Raw genomic sequence first — 17,741 nt, 5'->3', positions numbered from 1 at the left:
TGGGGGTGGCTCTTATGCAGGCAGTGGAGGCAAATGTGCCTGCATGGCCCTGCACCAGTTCTGTAAGTTCATTCCCCTCCATAAAGATTGGACTGTAAGTCTCACTGCAGCCTAGATTTCCACACATCAAGAAAGTCTACATTGTGAACCACCCAGTATGTTGTAAGCCACCCCAAGATCAGTATGTTTTAAGACCCCAAGACCCCGAGATGGCATGTTACATCCAATAAATAAATAAATAAATTTAACAATATAAAAAGTATGAATTCCAGCTTTAAACATCCTAATGGAAATGTTTGCATATCTAAATGTTTTAATTTCTATTTTATTTTAGTAAGCATCCTAAAGCTCATTTTGAGTCCTCATGATGACTGGTTTAAATTACTGTATATGTACAATTAACTATAATTAAAACATTTAGTTTCAATGGAGACACTTTTTATTTCAGTAACTACAAAACCACCCCTGCCAAGAGTGTGCACCAAGAAAAAAAATGTTAACATTCTGGAATTGGAAGGGGGAGGGTCTTTTTTGCTGAAAACTTGCCATCTTTCCTTGTTGTGGTCGATTGGAACCTTTAATAAAGTAAAGGTTTATTCTGAAGATAACCAGCACAAGCACCCTATTCATCCAATGGTTGAAAATAATTCATTTTTTAAAGACTAGTACATCCATCCAATTGGTGTGTGACACGTGTCTTCTCACTGGATATCTACAGAGATTAGCAATTAGTACTATTACTATTTAAGGAGTTCCTGGAAGAACAGGGGGATGATGAGGTGGTGACAGAGGCTTCAGTGTGGAGAGTGTGAAGGCTAATCTACTTGTTATCTTTGTTAAGGGTTGTCTTCAGGTTCACTGCTCTGATCAGAGTCACACTCAGCTCCAAGAATATTGAATAAAAGTTATAGAAGCTCATTTCACCAATGAAGGACAACACAGGTGGAGGAAGGGGTCTCTTGCTCCTTGCTTAACCTTTAGCCTGATCCAAAAGAACCCGCAGTGGAAAGGTATACATATAAATTCAGGGCAGTACATGAAATATTGTGTGCACTTACAGCTCAGCACAGACTCCTCCACTGAAATTCATTCTCTGGGTCTTCTCTCCATAGGTCACCTAGGAGTACTCACCTCCTCACTTGCAAGTATCATGTCAGAAGAGAAAAATGTTCCATTGCCTGGAAAATGTGGAGAACTGAAATAAAACAAGGTGCCTGCTTCACTACTGGCAGTAAGTGCTCAAACATGAAAAACAACACATATTTTTCAAGGAATGATATTCATAATCTTTGATTTGTTTTACCATTCTGAAAAATCATGGTAATGACCCCAAAGAGAGATTTTTTCATGTATATTTCTGCTCAGAATTTTTTTTAATGCATACCCCTACACTTTGCTGTTATTTTTGACAATTTTGGCCATTGTAGTCAAAATATCTTGTGTCAAACTACTTTTTCTCTTTTCTCGAAAAATGGAAAATAATATGGTTTCTAAAATAAGAGTTGTTTGGGGGTTTTCATAGCCTCTGATACCAGTTCAAGTTTTCAGTAAAGCAGACATTAAAATAAGGGTACCGATGGATCCATAAAACCAGTTCACCATTTCTGCCACCCAAGGAGATATTAAGATATTAACATCATCATCTTAGCCAAGCTAAATCAAAATAAATGATCATCCTTGAAATAATCATTACAACCATTAGAAGAACATTTGAAAAAGATATTAAAATGAGAAGTATTAAATATTAACAGGTTTTCAGACCAGAAGGTACTTACTCATGGGGTTTGAATTGTCTGCCAGACAATGAGAATTGGAGCTAATTAAGCAGAAAATTAGTTCAAAGGTATTGAGGTAGACAGCTATAATTGGGTGATGGGTGATGAGTAGTGATGCACCCTTAAATATGACACTGACATTTTCTCATTGGATGAATGCAGCGTAACACCAGCACTTGTAGTTTAACTTTGCTGGAGAATGGAAACTTTGCTGGATGATCATATCTCTTACCCAGTAATCATTGCACTTCAATATGTTTGGGCTGTGTAAACTCAGCACTCTCAAACAGTTAGTCTGAAATTTATTCATAGGTTTACTAGAACCAAAAACACCATTGTACCTAACTGTTCCGCTTATCAAAAGCAGAAGGCTCTGTGGCCTAGATGTGGCTAATGCCCAGGCAATGGAAGGACTGTTTTTCTCAATCTGCTCCCCCTGCAGTCATTGTCATATACTATTGACCTATCCATCCACCTTCCCAAACAACCTTGGGTGCCTTGCAGGAATTTTTTAGATGTCCTCCAAATTGTCTCTCAAATGGGACCAGTTTTCATCACCATCATTAAGTTCATGCAGTGTGGCTAACATAAATAGATCTGGTTTCTATGATTGCTCAGGCCATAACTAGTGATTACAGGAATTGTATGGGTTACTTAGAGCTTAGCTAAAGATAACTGGTGACTGAGTCATCTAAGGGCCAGTTCACATAATAAGAATGTGCTTGTGGCAGCCATAAGACTTTTATATGTGCTGGAAGTTCCATACTTCCATGGAAAGTGGGAGAGATCAATTTATATCAGGACCACAACATCCTTGCAATAGCTACCTTGGATCATATTAATTGGCTTTGAAAATGAATGGCTATTCCCAAGACAACTTGTAACTGGGTCTAATCATTACATAATCAATTGCAATTGGTATGCAATATTTTCTGGTACCCTTGAGCCTGAGTCTAGTACCATTTTTGAAATGTTTGCAAATAAGACTGGCTCTTTTTGAGACAATAGAGACATGTAAGATGCACATTTGGAAATGTTTAAAAAATAGTCCAATCAAAATGAAGGCCACATTTTGAACAGTATTTTGTTATGCTAGTGTAATGATTTTTAAAGCTGCAGCCCAAATATATTATTTGAGTCATGTGAATTTCCTATTTGCACTTGCAGTATAATCCCACTGAGTGTAACGCAAATTGGACCCAGAGAAAGGGAAATTAACTTTTAAAGTGTTCCAAAAAGGAATAACATGAGACATTGTAGCCTCTATATACCAAGGTGGACCTCAATAGGGGTACTCCAAAATAAAATTTTGTGTGTGTGTGTGTGTGTGTGTGTGTGTGTGTGTGTGTGTGTGTGTGAGAGAGAGAGAGAGAGAGAGAGAGAGAGAGAGAGATTGTAAACAGACAAATAACTGCATTGTATAGAAGATAAAATAAATAAATAAAATGTAAAGAACCGATTTTTAAGCAATCACACTTACACACACACACACACACACACACACACACACACACACCAACAAGAGGGTGGACTTACAAAGGCAGATGGGAAGCAATTAGGACTTTCAGAAAAGGGACATACACCTTAAATTTATGATTTGATGTCTGGAGAGGTCTGAGGCAGAGACAGATAAGGTGAAAGGAGCAGAGTGGAGAACTGGTAAAGCAAGAAGAAAAGAACTGCAAAGTGCAACAGAGGTTCTCAGAAGAAAACCAGAGTTCTGACCATCAGAGATCTGAACTGGAGACCTGAAAAGCCATTTGGTAGGTCTTAGAGTTCCTGGGTCCCAATGAGGGTTTGCATATTCTGGCTTTGGATTGGGTCAAGATAAAAAGTTTGAATCTCACTGGTTGGTTAAAAGTTAACAGCTGTCAAACTTTAATGGGGAAATTGGGGAAAATACCTTGATTAGGCTATTGTGGGACAAATCTACATGGGCACAAAGAGTCTGGGTGAGCCAACATCATTAACCTACTTCAATTAGGTTGAAGTGAGTCAGATCTGAAGGATCACAAAAGGCTTGGTGAGCAACCTAACTCCTGAAATAAGATGAAAGACAAATTGATGACAATATTCCTTCTTGATTGTGCAAAAAGGAAAAAGAGGAACTAGGACATGGATGAAGAAGCTAGGGTTAGTAAATGGGGGAAAAAAATCGGCCCCGGTTCGGATTCGGCTCCAGTTCGGATGTATGGGGTCGGATCCCCCCATATCTGAGCCTCCCAGGCTTGGATACACCTGAGCCTCCCAGGCTCGGATACACCCGAATTTCCGAGATTCTCGGGTTCGTTTTTTTGCTGTTTTTCCCTATTTTGGCCTGCAGGGGGTGCATTTTTGAAGGTATCAACATGAAAATTGCAGGGTATCTTCAGAATATTGTTGTGATCATGCACCCCACGTTTGGTGCAGTTTGGTTCAGGGGGGGCCCAAGTTATGGACCCTCAAAGATAGCCCCTAAATTCCATTGTTTTCAACGGGAGCCAATGGAATATAGGGGCTATCTTTGAGGGTTCATAAAATGGGCCCCCATGAACCAAACTGCACCAAACTTGGGGTGCATGATCAGAACAGTATTCCAAAGACCTAATTCCTGCAATTTCCATGTTAGATTAATTCACTTTTTTTCAAAAATGCGCCGTAGGCCATGCGCAGGCACCCCAGTGATTTTGCTCCAAGATTCTGTGGCGTTTGCACTTTCGAATTTCTTTTCAATTGCTTTCCAATGGGGTAATTCCTGGGGTGCCTGCAGGCGCATTTCTTTAAAGGTATCATCACCAAACTTTTCCAGGGTGTCTTCAGACACTTATTCTGATCATGGCACCCCATGTTTCAGGAATGCAGCGAAATTGGGGAGCCCAAGTTATGGGACCCTCAAAACAGATGCAATATCCATTATCACCCAATGGACCTTCGTTTGGGGGGTCCAAGCAACTTGCCCCCCTTGAACCAAACTGCACCAAACATGGTGTGCATGATCAGAACAGTGTCTCGAAGGCACCCTGAAAGTTTGGTGTCACTAGCTGGAAAACCTTTTTTTTGGCAATTTCTTGGTAGTAGAACCTCCATGTGAAGAGGCAGTGAGAAAAACATTTTTAAAGGTATCATCACCAAACTTTCAGGGTGCTTTCAAGACACTGTTCTGATCATGCACCCCATGTTTGGTGCAGTTTGGTTCAGGGGGGCCCAAGTTATGGACCCCCAAACAGGTGGCCCATTATCACACATAGTTTCCAATGGGAGTCAATGGGTGATAATGGACCACCTGTTTGAGGGTCCATAACTCAGAGGGGCCTGAACCAAACTGCACCAAACTTGGGGTGCATGATCAGAACAGTGTCTTGAAGACACCCTGAAAGTTTGGTGTCAATACCTTTAAAAATGTTTGTCTCACTGCTCCTACACATGGATATTCGACAATCAAGAAATTGCCAAAAAAATTGTTTTCCAGCTAGTGACACCAAACTTTCAGGGTGTCTTCAAGACACCTTACAGCCCTCCCCCACTATTTCCCCATCTCAAAGTGACCCAGAGTGCTGTGTGACTCAGCCTAACTCTGTGTGGCTAACTCTAACCCAAGTCTTGCAAGATGAACTCCAAATTCTTGACATGAGAACATCTGTATATGTACTTGCATGCAACTGAAAATAATAAATTCTTGAAATGAGAACATCAGAACAGCACTATTGATAACATATGTATTTACATGGGTACATTGATGACATATTTCTAGGATACACAGGCCTCAGACATATATATAGTGTGCCTCATGGATATTATTCAACTCTTCAGTGTTACACTGGATTCCTTTTCCCAAGGTGCAATTTTTTAAAAATTTAGGGACCCTTGTGTGTGCTTTTGTGCCATCAAGTCACAGCTGATTTATAATGATCTCATAGCGTTTTCAAGGTCAAGAGGTGCTTTGCCATTGCCTGCCTTTGTGTGGGCTGAGAGAGTTCTGAGAGAACTTGTGACTGGCTCAAGGTCACCCAGAAGGCTTCATGTGGAGGACCTGAACCCACTTCTCTGCACATGTGGATCGGGGCTTGGAAGCTGCCCGCAGGGGCGTCTTTGGGGAGGGGAAGGGGGTGGGAAGCATGCCGAGGGAGGGTGGAGGGGTGCTTGGAGTCGACTCCAAGCACCCATCTACCCTCCCTCGGCACACTTCCCACCCTTCCACCTTCCAAGCCCCGATCCTCTTGGAAGCTTCCCGCAGGGGCACCTTTGGGGAGGGGAAGGGGGTGGGAAGCAAACTGAAGGAGGGTGGAGGGGTGCTTGGAGTCGACTCCAAGCACCCATCTACCCTCCCTCAGCACACTTCCCACCCTTTCACCTTCCAAGCCCCGATCCTCTTGGAAGCTGCCCGCAGGGGCGCCTTTGGGGAGGGGAAGGGGGTTGGAAGCGGGCCGAGGGAGGGTGGAGGGGTGCTTGGAGTCAACTCCAAGCACCCATCTACCCTCCCTCAGCACGCTTCCCACCCTTGCACCTTCCAAGCCCCGATCTGCAAGTGCGGATCGGGGCTTAGAAGCTGCCTGCAGGGGCGCCTTTGGGGAGGGGAAGGGGGTGGGAAGTGGGTCGAGGGAGGGTGGAGGGGTCGCTGTCGTCTCCCTCCCCCCTGCCTGGCAGGCAATCCTTCCAGATGGAAGGAAGCGGCTGAGGAGGGTGCCGCCGCCTGCCGGTTTAAATTATTTTCCCCAGCTGGCTCGTACAAGCCGCCGTTCGGGGGAAGGGCCCGATCCGAACCACTGGCGTTCGGATCAGGCATAGTTCTGAGGGTGTGGGTCGGATCCTTGGCGGGTCTGAAACCCTCCGAACTAGCAGATCTCGGGCCGAACTGCAGTTCGGCCCGATCCAATCCGCCAACTCTAGAAGAAGCAGCAACATCCTTGGGCAGGGCAGATACTTCTGGGGTATGTGAGCATATTGGGTGATATCTCCGGCATTTAAAAGTCTTTGTCATTGAGAATAATATGCCACTGAGCTGGAGTACATTTCATTTGTTCTGCTTTCCTTGTAACAGCATCCTCTGGGCTAGAAGAGACCACTTAAAACTATAGAGACTGCTGTCAGACAGAGGATATTGTTCTAGGTTAGATGAACAAAAGGCATGACTTGGTGAAAGACAGCTTTTCAAGTTTATTATGGGGTATAGATTGGCTAAGACTGCGTCCTGTCCTCCATAGCATTCTGAAGATTTAAGTGTCATTTAGCTAGAGAAGAAAATAGCTTTTGAAGCTATTTATATCATAATTGAAAACACACTGTCAGTGTTCAGATTATAATACTATTTGGATCAATGTTTTCTGCTTTGGTTTCCTGTAGTATTAAGCGAAACATCATAAGAATCTACCTGTGCTTTTACATATTTAGTATTGTCACTGGGATTTGGGCAGTAAAATTTCCTATTTCCTATAATTAATATAAGATAGCAAAGATATTTCTTTATGAACCGGGCTGAAGTGACACAGAACAACAACTCATTGGTCATAATTAACCCTGAAATACTTATTTGTTGATTCTTATGTTTGTATCATATTAGCGTTGATATGTGCATCTTGTGAAAATAGATGTAAGATCTGAGTTGCATACATTGATATGATACTGGCAAGAATGTTGCTATTCATCATTTGCTGTTCTTCTGCTTAAAATGCCTGGTCAGAGAGCAAATGACCCATCAACTCTTTTTCCTTCTTTTATTTGCTGAGATTGTATTCCTTGTGCCAATTACTGTGAATTTGTAATGGGATGAGAAGGGAGGTCAGCAGTTTCTGCTATGACCTCTTTATCCAGGCTATGATATACAGAGTACCTGCCTAGAAGTAATATGGAATATAAGGTCATACACTGTTCATTCTACAAAAGGATAAACCCAACTGGTTCCACTGACTTTATGAGACTGACAGTTACCAAACTGGTATTGTCTGGCACTTCAGGAAGTGGTGGGCCATAAATCAGATAGATAAATCAATAGTATTTTTTAAAAAAACAATAGGAAGTCTGACAATATGGAAACTAGTAACTGCAATAAAGGCTCTCTTATAAAATGACATTCCTCCTACCCTCTAATGCATAAACCATTACAGTGATACTTGCCTATATAAAGAGGAAACAAAACCTTGTAATGCTTTTATATGTCCCACAGGACATATTACAAGAAAGACAGTATCATTTCATTGGTTATTCATGATTAATATACTTTTTATCTAGAGGCAAAAGGTTACCCATTCCTGTGAACAGACTTCATCTTCAACATTTGAGAGGCAGCTATATCATTAAAACAATCCAAATCATAACAGACAATCTCATTTGATGACTTTCAGTAATATATCCATAGTTGCTTGTGATAATTTGGTTTGAAAATGCAAGATTTATTTACTTGTATTCTATTCATAGTGTATTGAACACTTAAAGACATGATCTTCTTTGACATTGCTATAAGAAATTGATATATAAATGTGTAATTTTTATTCATTTTCGTGCATGGTCAGAAGACCTGTTATTTTGTCCTGCCTATTTTCTTTGGCTTTTTTTAAAGCTTTGATGGTTTCTTTTACTGCATCATTTAAGTGCCATCAATGCAAAAGTACTAATCAGTTTTGATATTATTTCTATTGAATGCAATTAGAATGTTCTGCAAACAGGAACAAACTATACAAATAGGATTGATAGGATTTCTCTCTAGGGATGATGAAAAACTAAACTTGAAGTTAACAGAAGCATTTCCCAAGAGCTGGTCTTCACACCCACAGAATGCACCCTTTGAATATTTCCAGTCTATATTTATTTCTTTTTATGAAACTGCAGATTTAACACATCAAGGTGATTATGCTGAACAAGGCATGACAAAATCTTAATCCAGATATCCTGTAGTTGTAATGATATGGTATCTGGAGAGTGGTTGCTCTTGTGTGCTGAATAGATTTGGAATTGGAACTCAGGAAATTTCTGTACATCAGTTTACTGGGTCTTCATGGATGTCACTACACTATATAAAACTACACATCATCTTCTGTCTTAAGACCAGTTTATCCTGGGGTAGGTGAAAACTTATTTGGCAAATGCAGGAACTTCTTCTGTTGTGCCTCCATGTCTGTGCAACAGCTTCTGTCTTGAAGTTCACAGAATCCCTTCTTTGTTTATTTTTAGGACATAATAAAATACATTGTTCTTTCAGGCAGCACTGCGAGGAATATGCTGCTACTGACTGTTTTTAACTGGATCTGTTAGGTTGATATATGTTTTGAATAATTATGTTGTTAACCACCTTTATCATGTGAAGGAGGATATAACTTTGTAATCCTACCCTATATTACACTATCTATAAAAAAATTGCCAACTAGATTTGTTCCTAGCAATCCTTTGAGGATGAGTGAAATACATATTTAAATTTGCACGCTAGAAGTATTAAAGAAAAGATAAGTAATAACGAATAATGACATATTTAAAATTATGTTTGCTGATGAAAATGTTGACATTTTAACAAGAACCTGAGTTTATAATTATGCTTATATTTGAAAACATGGAAGTCTGATTAACTTTGAAATTGGTAGCCCAAGAAAAAGGATATAGTCTTATAGATATCTGGCATTAAATCTGTCCAATCCCTAAACCAGTTCTGGTGGGTTTTCTTCTGTGTATCACAGTGTGTAACAGACTTCCCTCTGTGATACACCTCTGAAGATGCCAGCCACAGATGCAGGTGAAACGTTAGGAACAAGATCCACTACTGACTTTTAAATTATAACATTTTATTTAAATTTTGTGAAACCACAGAGAAATGAAGCGCTAATGGTAAGACCTGAGAGTGTTAAATTAAACTTCAAATTAATGCCAGTAAAGAGGCTATCTCAATTCAAGGCTTGCTGCTACTCAGCGGGACCCTTTAAGAACTGTAAACAAGTGTGAAGCATGCAGTCACAGCAGGTTCGCCCTATGCATGTAACAGCTGCCAGTCAAAAAGACTTTCCTAGGCAACTCTGCTGTCACTTGATATGAAATCTGACATTCTTTTTGACATAAAACATCAGAGCTCTTAAGAAAGAACAGATAAATGAACATGAACTAAGTAATGTGACAGTTCTGCAGAAAGCTGTAGAATATCAAAAGAGCCATTTTAGAAGTAAAGATCTTACAGTACATCCAACCTCTAATGGAGGACAGGTGAACCTAATTGTTTGCTTTTGCGAGTTTTATTTTTTCCTCTCGTACAAAGAATTGCTTTTAAATAACAGACATACATGGAAGTCTCTAAGCCTTCTTAAGAGCACTGCCACAGATTTCCTAGACAATATTTAGTGCATTTTTATTTATTTATTTTATTTATTTTCAGATTTCTAGACCGCCCCATCCCCTAGGGGCATTGAAGAACTACCTTGTGAGTACCACTTCACCAGATGCTGCTGCTAACTTCATCACAGCCTTTCTAACCAAGGACAAGCAGTCTTTTTGAACTGATATCTGTTCAGAAGTTCTTAATATCACATCCAGTGTGGCAGACATGGGTAGTCTGTCCTTTATAGAATCACTATTGTACCTGTTAAGAATCTAAAATGAAGATGAACTTTTTTTAAAAAAATAGGCATTAAATGCACTCATTTTTGGTATGTTAATTCCTGCTGCTGAAAGTTGCTCTCATCTTTTTCCTCCTACCCCTCTTTCTTCTTCCATTTTTGTGCAGCAATGGAAATGTGCAACAGTGGAATTCACTGCAACCATGTCCAGGTTTTACAGAAGTAAACAGCCAAAATATCCCTCCCTGTTTTCACATGTTATTTGTAATTCATCTAGTGGGCTGTACCTTTTTTGTATCTAAAATACATTGGAGGGTGGGTGATTGAAAGTCTTTATCTGCTCACCTATCAGCTGGTGGCAGTCTGGCAGCTGCAAACTTGTCATGTGACACATCAGCAACCAACACCTCAGAACAATAACATTGACATTAGTTCATTACTTCCTTATTCCCATTCATTTTTGTTATTAAGAGGTCTCATTTTTTTCATTCCTTTGGAAATGAATTCCTAATCTAAACAGACCCAAAAAAAAAGTTTGAGCTAATGTTGGTTGGTACCAAGGGTGGTAATCAAACCTACCTGCCATAGGATGAATAGGGAGCTGTTCATGAATGGTTCTCCATCATACAGGTGTCTCCAGGTGTTTAGCCTGTCAATCCTAAACAACCCATACTCTTCCTCCAATAAAGCTGTTTATGGTGTAACCATTCAAAATCCAGGCATAATTAACCTAAAAAGCATCATGGTCAGCCAATCATAGGGAAAACCAAACTCTGCCTCCAAGCAAGACATCACTAATCCTGTGATGTATCAAGTCAGCTAGATGGGTCAAGAGCATATGTGTGGCAGAGGTAGAGATCATTTATAAAGCCGCCTTGGCCTGGGCCTCAGTCATCATTACCAGACTTGCCAATAATATTTCATGACTTCAAGAAGTGGCCATGAAAACAAGATGCCTGGCTCATTTTTTAAATTGTTACTGTAACATTTTAAAAATTGTTACTGTAATTAATAGTGATTAATTGCCCAATGTGAAGCTTTTAGTGTGACTACTAGATTCTACTAGTGTGTTTGGTATACTTCATGAATCATTTTAACTAATTCTTCTTTAAATAAAGACAAGACAAATCTCCTTATCTTAATTAAGTGAGCCCATGATGAATGTTTTATATGAAAATCATAAATTGAATAGAAAAGTATGCCTGACAAAAGTTTTAACAGATTACTCTAAATCATTCCTACAATTTACAATTCACTGATATATAAAATGCATTCTAACATGCTTAAAAATATTTGACTGTGATATGTGCAAAACTACACTCAAAGTGTAGCCTCTCTTCATTCATGTTATTTTCAAATAAATATCAAATTATATTTTTGAACTCTGGCTTCCATGTTTCTTTTAGAGTTCTTCTTTGCACATACCATATGTAGTCATGCCCTGCAAGGGTATTGTTTGAATTCTACAATAGGACTTTATCTTGGCCCATGCTGTTCCTACAAGACTGTAGCAAATGGTTTCCCTGTTCAACATCTGAGGAAAGGATTTTTGGGTAATTGCTCTGGAATCCTCATCATCTGGTTCCATTTTCACAAGTATTCCGAAGAAAGATGAAAGCTTTTTTTTTCAACTGACTTTCAACTACTAGGACCTTTTTTACTCTTTAATTTAAGTTTTTTCACTGCTGTTTTATTCTATGTTTATATTTTTATATTTTTTGTTGTGTTATCTTATTTCATTTTGTTGCTTTGGATTACTATGAAATGTGGTACATAAGTATTTAATAACAAATTAATAAATGTGAATTGAAGTGTTATCAAGGTGGTGTTTGAACACATCCTGGTCTTTACTCATTTTTGTTCATGGTTTTACTCCTGTTAGCTGAGAATTGCCAATCAAACATCATGAAAAAATAATGGAACACCTGTGCCAAGAGACAGTATTTAACCCTCATACTTTTTGTTGAAGAGCAGTTTGAATATTTATGTTGCTATTTAAACAACAATCTTACAGAACATCAGACACTATTCTTGTCAATGATATAGAAAGTTTCAGTTTTGCTCATTACACAAATGCTTGATACTCCATTTCTCTTGGCAAACATTTGTAATAAGATGTTTTTTTAAAGTTGGATACTTTTTAAAACAGAGTTTTCTCTTGCAACTACTGATCAATTTTCTATGGTTAGATAGTAAGTTGTAGTGTTATCTGACTTTAGTTCCTATTGTACTTTAGTGCCAGCCCAGGGTGTTCTTTCTTCTCTTAATCATGGATACAGAAAAGGTCAAGCACTGGCTATGTCTAGGTATCCTGCTTGTATCACATTGTACCTGAAAACAAACTCATTGCCATGCTTCTATAATCCAGGATAGAACTGGGGCTGTCATGGAATGAAACTATTAATCTGTTTCTAAAAGACACATTGACACCCTTGCAAAAGCTATTGCCACCATGCATGCCCCTCATTACACAAGTTAGTAATTAATCTGGATATATGACCAAAACCCAAGCATTTATCTCTGAACATCATCACCTACTTTAATCAGTGTCACTTGCACACTGCAAGGCATAACTTCTTTGTTGTAGTATTTCACACAAGTAATTCAGATGGAAAATTGTAAACCAAGCCTTGAAAATAATTCTCTGTCCATTATTTAGGAGATACTTCACTTAGATTGGAAGATTTAAAAGACTGTAAATATTTAAATTCTGTCATGGCGGCATTTATTTTTCATGAAGTTTACAACAAAGTAACAGTTTTCAAAATTATGTTCTTCTACAATTGGCCAAAATGACTCCAAATTAAATTTTAGAACTCTAATAGTGCTATTGTAAACAAAATCACACCATCCTAAGATTTGGTAAACTTCAGTGGACTTGGTACTTAGGTGTGCATTTAAATTTGTGTCAAAAAAGTCCTATTTTTCTGTTTTTTGTTTGTATATTGAATTATTTATAGGCCACTTTTCTGTAACTAAAACATACTCAAGATGGTTTATAAAAGAAAAACACATAATATACATGTATATAAAATCAAATAGTAATAACATACAGGAAACAAATAGGTAATTAAAATTTGGCTGAAAGTCCATGGTGTGGAAATTAAAAAACAAATAGGTAATTAAAATTTGGCTGAAAGTCCATGGTGTGGAAAAAATAATGAAGGTCCTGGTGATAGGTGTTCCACAATTTATGTGGCTGCTACGACCTTCAGATGGATCCTGGCTATCTTGTAAAAATATAGTCATAAATAATTGTTTGCACAAGTCTACTTTTTGAGCATAAATAAATGGAAACTAGTTGCACATATGAACATGAATTCAGATGGAAAACTGCGAAAAATTAACCAACCAAATTCTGATGACCAATGTGTTTACACTTGAGGGGGGTTTGGAGCATAAAGTATACTGATAATTTGATATACATTGGCTTTCTGAATGCTAAATAGTGTGATTCTCTGTGCATTAATACTTTTACATACATGTTTTATTATGGCTTCAATTCATAATATATACTTATGATGACAGTGGGATGATAGTGATGACCATCATAATTACAGTACAATTTTATGCAAAGCTTCTGTGGTCTATTAAAATCAATGGGTTTAGATTGAGGAACTTACACAGGATTGCCCTGTTAAATACTGTTATCCCAAGACATCCTCCCCACCAGGAACCATATCTTGGGCGGATTCTGCATGGGCCAAAAACAACGCTCCAGGGACGGTAAAGACACCATCCCTAGGGTGCTGTTTGCACAGCAGCCACCTCCACAACTAGGCTACACCGTGCTTTTTTCCTGCCTCACTCAATGAGGCTTTTGGGAAAGAGCATTTCCCTGCCGGAGCCGTGCAAACGGCACTGGGTTTGAGGCGCCGCTTTTCAGCACCTCCATTTTCCCCCACACATTTTTCCCCAAACTTACCTGCGGCAGTGGTTGGATTCAGCAAATTCACACCACTTCAGCAGAACCATATTAAAATGGTGCTTGTAAACAACTAGTTGTTAAATTATGTGAATCCCACCACTGGAACCGATTGTTAAATTATTTGAATCCCACCACTGCCTGCGGAACACCGCAGGGAGAGAAGATAAGTGTGGGGAAACAAAACAGAGGCACCTCCGCAGGCCGCAGCCACTCTGGGGTCACTTGCACCTCAGCATGTGAATGGCCCTGGAGCCCCACTGGTATCATATATGCCAGTGGGAAGCCACTGTAGTGACCTGTGAGGAATCCGCCTTGGAGCTGCCCAAGAACATTTGCAGAGATATATTAAGCTTTATCATGTCTTTGTCTGCATGAAATATACATTGCATGAAATATAAATGCATAAATACTGTAAGGCTCATTCCGCACACGCAAAATAATGCACTTTCAAGCTGCTTTCACAACTGTTTTTGCCATTCCGCACAGCTTCAAAGAGCCCTGAAAGCAGCTTGAAAGTGCATTATTCTGCGTGTGTGGAATGAGCCTAGCTGGGGATTGATCAGGCAGAATGAGTCCAAAGGAGTGGCAGGCAGACCTAGAGGTCACCACCTTCCCTGTTGCTGGAAAAATCTAGATATGTAGTTTGTCCTGCTGCCTCTTACTTAGCGATTAGTAGTCATAGAAAACCATTTAGTTTTGCCAGATGTCAAACATTCCATGGTTCTAGATGGAAAATTAAAAAAGGTTCCCATATCAGAGAAGTTATGTCCCTGTGACTTAGCTGAGATTAAAACCTTGGAATATGTTTTAGTTTTCTGTCCTTCTATCATGAAGCTCCTCAAATTTATTTTCCACTGCTCAATAGGCTGCCTAGCTAATATGATTCAGTGTTGGCCAAAATGAAAATTAACAGATTTCAGCACAAACAGCAAAGTTTAGTGCAATACCGTGCATAATTTGTCACACCTTGTTATGCTAAGTTGTATGTGTTAACATTTTAGAATGTTAAGGAGTTTTATCTTTTGTGTTATGTGTTTTATGTAATTTTTTAAGTCTAAGTTTATGTAGTGCTCTTGTATTCTGATCAATGAATATATTACTAATAAATTTTAATTTGACATTTTGGAAAAAGTATTTTGCACTTGTCACTCAACACGTTTTCCATTTGGTAACAGTCCTAAATATCTGTTGTCTGATATCTAAACAGGATGGAATTCCATAAAATTGATCATAGGAATGTTGAGATAGGTATATTAATATTTGTCTCATAATTCTGCATGGTAAAGAAAAAAAACTAGACAAAAACTGTCCACTATACAGTGGACTTGTATCCAAGCTGATGATCCAATAGTTGGAGTGATCAGACACTTAACCTAAGCATAATATTTACAATTCTTTGGCCTGAATTTCCAGCCTGAATTTAGTAAATATATCGCTGATTAAATAACTGCAGTGCTGTAAAACAGCATCCAATCTCAAGATTTCTGAAGAATCAAACAAGGTTTTTTTTTGCAAAACTCCCATAGTCCACTACCTGAATTCCCTACCTGAACCTCTACCAAAATGTTCAAAAATGTCATCCATGAGTTTGTTGTCTGCAATCACAATGTATCCCTGCCTATCTGCCCATTTCTTTGGAAAGTTGTCAGAATGCAAGAAAAAATAAATCCCTTCAGTGTAAAATAAATCCTGTTTAAAAAAAGCTCATCTTTACAGAACTCATTAATATTTGCTCTTTCAGGTAAATGCAGAAATTTTCAGATAATTTTTAAAAATATGACTGTAATTAACAGCTACAGAAGTAACTCATATTTGTAACTGTAACATGGTTATCTACATTGCCCTAGCTAAAGAAAAATGATAACTGGACTGTATTATGTCATATCATTCTTTGATCTGTTAGATGCTAATAATTTGCATGATCCACACTACAAAATGCTATTTGTATAGCCTATTAGACCAGAGACAGTTTTCTCTGTCATCCATTAGTTTGCTGCCTGCAATGACTGGCCTTTCTGAACAGGACATTTTATTAGGTTCTGGTAATAATTACTGATTATTTTTAAAGTAATGTCAAAGAGACCTAGGAAAATGGGCAGGACTATAATAGCAGTTTGTTTGTAAACCTGAAACAATATCTACTCAGTTGTTGAAAAACATCATAGTTTGGAAACTGTGAAGAAGGTCTAACAAACATTTGGCCTCTTTTGACATGGTCTGCCTAAGTCATAAACTATGAGACCTTCGTCTCGTAGAAAAGCTATAAAACTGTGTTTATGTTTCCACAAAGGAAATTAGATCCTCCAGGACCACATTCTAAAACCCAACCTGTCAGATCAAGAAGATTCATCTAATGGGCCAAAAAGACACAAAGCCCATATAACTCAGTTCACAGAGATTGGAGGGAGATTCAGATCATTCTGGTTTCATTTTAGAGACTAGGAGACTTTGCCCAAGCTGAATGCCTTCCACCGACTAACTTTTGCATAGCTGTATCTTGGATCTAGTTTATTTTTCTCTATTTCCCTTATATATTTGTTTCTTTTCCTTTTTGTCTTTCTTTTAATAAAATCTTTTTAAAAAACTCAGAGTGCCTGGATTTGAGGAACCCTGTATTCTCTTGGTTAAGTTACTAGAAAAAGGACAGGCCACCCCCCTCTTTCTTTCAGATGGTGGCAGCAGTGGCTCCATGGTGTAAGGAATTCCATAGAAGCAGAAATAAAAGGCTTTTTGGGTGTAAAAGACCGTTTATTCAGACATCCTAGAAAGCTCACGTACACGCCGTGGCAGGAATAATATCTCCCGCCAGAAGCACAGGTTATAACTCTGTCCATCCCACCCCACTCCCGGTTTCCCATGGGAACGTAGGTCTCATCTCCCTCGCAGAGATAAGGTCTCCGCCGCAGAAGCTGGCCCATCGCCCGGGTTGTGGAATGTAGTCAAGGCCAGGCGGCTGACCCGCTCATCAACACCACTGAATCCTTTACACTCTGCCTCCCTTAAAAAAGACTTCTCCCCCCCCAGGTTTGTGCGGAAAGGTGCGATGGAAAGCAGAAATGAGGGCGGGGGCGTCAATATTTTCGGAATAAACCCATTGATTATACCCAGAGGAATACCCCACCCAAGAGACTAAATATTGTAAGCGTTATGCATTAAAGCGAGAGTCCAGGATGGCGCCAATTTCGTAATGCTTGTGGCCATCAATAATAGTCGGTGGGGGTCTCATGGTCGCTTACAGGCATCGGAAACGGGAGCCTCCTTGAGTAAACTGGAATGGAAGACAGGATGGATATTACTAAGAGAATTAGGCAAGTCCAATCGGGCAGTGACATCATTAATCACTTTAGTAATCTGGAAAGGTCCCACGAATCTTTTGCCTAGTTTTGAAAAATCTATGCACGTCTCTGAGATTTTGGTAGACAAATACACCCAGGCTTCCACACGCAAAGGGAAATCCGAGCGGTGCTTTATCCGCTTGAAGTTTTGGGAGTCTTTAGCCTGTTGTAAGGCAGTTCTGGACCATTTTCCACC

Source organism: Sphaerodactylus townsendi, linkage group LG07 (assembly GCF_021028975.2).
Source record: "Sphaerodactylus townsendi isolate TG3544 linkage group LG07, MPM_Stown_v2.3, whole genome shotgun sequence".
Lineage (NCBI taxonomy): Eukaryota > Metazoa > Chordata > Lepidosauria > Squamata > Sphaerodactylidae > Sphaerodactylus > Sphaerodactylus townsendi.
This window is presented reverse-complemented; position numbering follows the sequence as displayed.